General features: G+C 46.4%; 1 long non-coding RNA gene across 1 annotated transcript; it reads right to left on the reverse strand.

Moving 5' to 3' along the window:
* Positions 1 to 1,014: 1,014 nt before the first annotated feature.
* Positions 1,015 to 4,212, reverse strand: LOC144112011 (uncharacterized). Its single transcript, XR_013310171.1, has 3 exons — positions 4,033 to 4,212; positions 3,450 to 3,548; positions 1,015 to 1,138 (listed from the first exon to the last, which is right to left on the reverse strand). It is a non-coding gene; the product is annotated as an uncharacterized LOC144112011 (long non-coding RNA).
* Positions 4,213 to 5,079: the final 867 nt, after the last annotated feature.

The raw sequence follows: 5,079 nt of genomic DNA on the forward strand, positions 1-5,079 counted from the left end.
ATCGTTCGGCTGTTCTAAAACTGAAACAGCATGACAGAAAAAAACAATTATAAATTATTTAGCGGTTGTAGGCAAACATCACATGGTGATTCATGCATAGTGGCGTCTTCTGCATCATTGAAGAAAAGGAAACATGCCACGAAAATTAGGTGTCTATACTCCTTTAAGAGACCGGAAGCAGGAAGAGTGGTTGAGGGAAAACACGCGGGTTAATGACATCCTAGCCAAAATCAAGAGGAAGAAATTGGCTTGAGCGGGGAATGTAATGCGAAGGTAAGATAGCTGTTGGTCCTTAAGGGATTCCAAGAGAAAGAAAGCATAGCAGGGGGCGGCAGAAGGTTAGGTGGGCGTATGAAATTAAGAAGTTTGCAGGCATAAGGTGGGCGCAGCTGGCAAGACATGGTTAATTGGAGAGACATGGGAGACGCCTTCACCCTGCAGTGGGTGTAATCAGGCTGATGATGATAAAGATTCTCCCATGACTACTAAATAATTTATAATCGAATTTCTTTCTCGCGGTGTTTCAGTTTCAAGAGCTGAATGGGGACTATGACGTCAAAGTGAGCTTATAGGTCATGCGAGGCATGAAAAACAGCAATATAATCGGTGCTGCTACATTTGTCATTCCGACTATTGAGAAAGGCTGGCTTCAACATTGTACTGAATTAAAACGGTCAAGCAGCAATTATATCACATTTTTTCCATGCTTCACGTTACATGTAACCTCTCTGATGTCACAGTCTTCACTCCGCTGTTGAAACCGAGACAGCATGACAGAAAAATTCGATTATAAATTATTTATAGGTCCCAGGCAAACACCACATGATGATTCATTCATAGTAGTGTCTTCTGAATCATTGTAGAGAAGGAAACATACCACCAAAATTAGGTGTCTATACATCTTTAATGGACCATTGGGCTTTTTCAAATTGCTGCGCTAGGAGAGCCTGTTCGCTGCCAGAAAATTCACTCCTGACAGGAAGGTGCATCATGCTCACATGAACTGGTCGCCGCCAGAACCAGCCTGCTGGCAATCATTGCGCCAAGGCCGTCCATGGATCACGGAAGGCGAGTGCCCTCTGCTGCTTTGCGTGCTGTGGCGTCTCATTGCTCGCATGCGTACGGTAGAAATCTGATCCTTGGGAGCGAAAGAAAGGACGTTAGTTATTCAGGGCAGCTGCGGACTCTTGCACTCAGATGCATACATCGGCGGCAACAACGCAAGTATATGTCCTTCAGTGCATTGTGTGCATTCGTGAGGTCTGCATGTATGCTCCGAGATATCCTCAAAAGAATATGTGACGGGCAGTCACACTCTAAAGACATGCATTTGACACCACACAGGAGGATGAATTGGACAGCGTTAATTGGAAAGACATGGGAGAGGCTTTTGCCCTGTAGGTGTAGTGAGGCTGATTATGAAGAGGAGGGAAAAACTGCGCATGTACTGCTCAAACAACATGCTGTGGTCTCAGATTATTGCATATTTGTTAAGTACACACTAATTACTTGGGCGCCAATGATCGACCCTGCCTATACTGACTCTCCTGTGGTAGTTGAAATTTCTGTTTGTGAACTAATTCCTGTGGGCTGTAAGCAGAAAACAATCAGGATATGTTCCGCTCAACTGCAGTCTGCCACCCTCCAGCTGTTAATATTGCTGCCAGCAAGTAATGCACGCATAATTTTGACAAGCGTGCATATCAGCTGGTTGAACATTTTTCTGAAGTGCGTGTACTGTACAAATATAGCTGCACATCGTGTCTGTATGCTATCGCTTTTACTGCAAAGCTAGCACTCGAATGAAAGGCATTACAATCTGGTCTTGCATATCGGCCCCGCACTGTGTGTGCAGGCATGATGATCCACACTAGGAAATTTTTCTTTTTGATGAGTCAAATGCAAGGTGAAGTATGCATACGGTATTTCTCAGGTATTTTAAGCACTTGTGGCAGAAGACCCGAGCACCAAGCTTTATGGCAACGACCGAATTGGCACACGCAAGGTTATGCTTCATCTTCAGCTGTCAAATGAAAATTACCTCCGTAGAGAATAAAAATTTTTAACAACAAATTTGGCAGAGTACACATGCACGCCAGCCGGCAGCCACTACTTAAAGGGCCCCGACCACCCTCTGGCTGAAAATGTCCTCTACCAAGGTTGTTGTGAGGCACCGTCCCCGGAACACACAACCGCAAATAATTCTTTAATAAAAGACATTATATTGGAGTTACATATATGGCAAACTAGCTACTTTTCCATGCTCCTCTCCTTCCATTCCCTCTCAGAGGTTTTTCTCCCTTCCGCTTGGTCTACTAGCTTTAGTCCTCCATCCCTGCTTGTTCTGTGTGGCTGCCCTTCCGTTTACAAGAGTAGACAGCACACCTTTTGTTTGCAAGTCAAATGGAGAGCTTTCGGTGGCGTCCGCGTTGGGCCTGTTATGAACGGAATGCACACCAGCCGAAGAGGATTAAGATGCAGATCCCATCGACAGGGATGACCACAGTGGCGCAGCAACAGCAGCGGCAATTCCGACAGCGTCATCAGGTGGACGACGACTGCACAAAAAGGATGACTAGCTGGGAAGGAGCCTGTTTTTCCTACGCTCGGCTCGATGCAAATGACCTTCCTCATTTGACTGGTTCCCTGCAAGAAGCGAGCGACGATGGACAGATCACGGGAAGAGGGAAACGGTGCCTTCCAGTAATTATTCGTGTCTTGACAAGAGCCGCCCCGACCGGAGAGAGCCCACCGCAGTTGTAGCCCACAGGGCGGCACCGGTGTTTTCGATAGACACGTGAATAATAATTATCACCCCTCGTGATTAATAATTATGAGAGGCCCTATCCGTGTCTCACGCGGCCCGGTTCGCTTTGGTAAGCCGCATAACCGAAGAATAGCAGGGCTTATAAATTTCCAGCAATACATATATTTAACCAGCATCATGGCACTGAGAAAACAGGCCACCGAGTTTCAAGCCGTAGCTAAGACAACGTGCTGCAATGAGAGAAGTGCGCTGTCCCTCAACGCCGTATCGGTGGGCTCGCTACAAAGCTCTCTGTTGCTGAAGGCAGCCTGGCTGCTCCCCTAAACAATAAATATTTTAGACAACAATGCGAGGGGGCAATACGAAAAATGAAACTTTGACCTGACATGAAGCACACAATATATGAGAGAACAAAAAACATAACGATGCTTCCATTCCACATGCGGTTCTCTAGTGTCCTACGCAATCTTTTACAATGGTAGCATTTAAGCAATATCTCTATACTACAATTCAAAAATCCGCTACAAAGCTCTCTGTTGCAACCATAAATATTTTAGACACACACAGACAGAGAGGCGTCTGGCTCTGAAGTATGCTGCTATGTAATGTACATATTGCGACTGGTAAGCGTGCGAGTGGCAGTAGCAGAGGCATCCGCAGTAAAACTTCAATCAGCACATACATGTATCTGTGCAACTGTTGTTGCTGGCTCATACTTTTCAAGTTCCATTGCAGTGATTTTTGCTCTTCGACATCCTCTGGATAAGCTCCGCTTTTGTTACTGGAACACAAGAAATGAGAGATAAAATAATGAAAGCGACAGCAAACACAGGGCAAGCTACGGAAACGAATCAGTTAGTGTGTCGCGTTCATTGCTTTCCAAAAATCATATAATGCGAAAAATGAGCTGATCTGAACACAGCCGATTTCTCCCTGCCTCATGCAATTACTTGAATTCATGAAAAATTCACGAAATATTATTTCGCTCAGAGTGACGCTCACGTCGAGACCTGCTACAACGCGACCACGCAGTTTTCCCTTCTTTGGGAAGCGTGCGCTGGGCTGCTGTGTGCTCGGATCGCAAGCACAGAGGAAGTGGTATCGTAAGCGTTCTGCAAGTGCTCGTAACAGTAAAAAAGCATGTGCATCGACTTTATGTAAAACGCCACCAAGCTTTGCTAAAAGCGTTAGGCTTGACTGTACACTCATCACACGTTTGGCACTTCTGAAATCTGACCACGAAGCGAAGTAACTGCAAAACTCACCTCCAAGCTCCATTACTTGAGCGGAATAGAATGCCTTCTCATCTTTTCCGCCGCGCCAGTAGGCGTCCTTTTTTCGCCAGGTCGCTAACGCCAGTCGGTGAGGCACCATGGAGAGGTGCAGCGCAAAGGAAGCAAGGACGACATAGAGACGTGTACGATAGCTTTTGCACCGTCGGTCGAAGTATTTCACGTATGCATAGCTCGCCGCAGCTGATGAACCCATAGTGGAAGTGTCACATGTGGCTGCAAAACACACAGTCCAATAACTGTAACAACCACGCACACCGACACGAGTGATCAACGTTGGACGCAAACGACCACAGACTTGGATTGGCTTGGCGACGCGCACCGCACAGGGCGCTGCATACTATGATGATGATACCTCTTCGTTACAAACCAGAATAATAAATACGTTTTATTCGTTCAATTTCGTCTGTTTATTTCCTGCGGCAGAACTTGCGTCTCCGACCGTGATCTCTATACCCTCCATGTCGCAGCCTCCTCGTGCAGCGCATCCGGCCATCCAGTTGACTGCTGATTGACCGCATGTAGTAGCAGACGACGCGGGGCTCTACGCACCATGAAATACTTATACTTGAAAAGTTACAAATACTACTTTGAAGGGGGAATAGTTATCAGGTCCGTGTCAAGCCCTGCCACAGAGCGTTGGTCCAACATAAGCAGAACCAACTATAGAACCAACTAGCCCGTCAATTCGGTCTTGCACCTGTGACTGCCCATGGAGTGTGAATAGGGCGGCTTAGTGTAACTCTATAGGCTCTATCATGTATGAGCTTTATGGTACCGCTTAACCTAAATGTCTGAAGTGTTCTGCGATTTTTGATCGCCACTGCATTACACAAAGTAGTCGCTATGTGACAAATCGCCTTCGGTTTCGGTTTCAAAGCTCGTACCTATAGTGGCTCGCGGTGCCTGATTGTGCTTTGCGCTTTTTACTTAGTGCTTTAAGCAGGAAGTTTTGTGTGGCTTACGACAAACAGGAAGCACTATAAAGTCTGGGCCTAGCCGTCAGACGACGCTAGAACA

Source organism: Amblyomma americanum, unplaced genomic scaffold (genome assembly GCF_052857255.1).
Source record: "Amblyomma americanum isolate KBUSLIRL-KWMA unplaced genomic scaffold, ASM5285725v1 scaffold_26, whole genome shotgun sequence".
Classification (NCBI taxonomy): domain Eukaryota; kingdom Metazoa; phylum Arthropoda; class Arachnida; order Ixodida; family Ixodidae; genus Amblyomma; species Amblyomma americanum.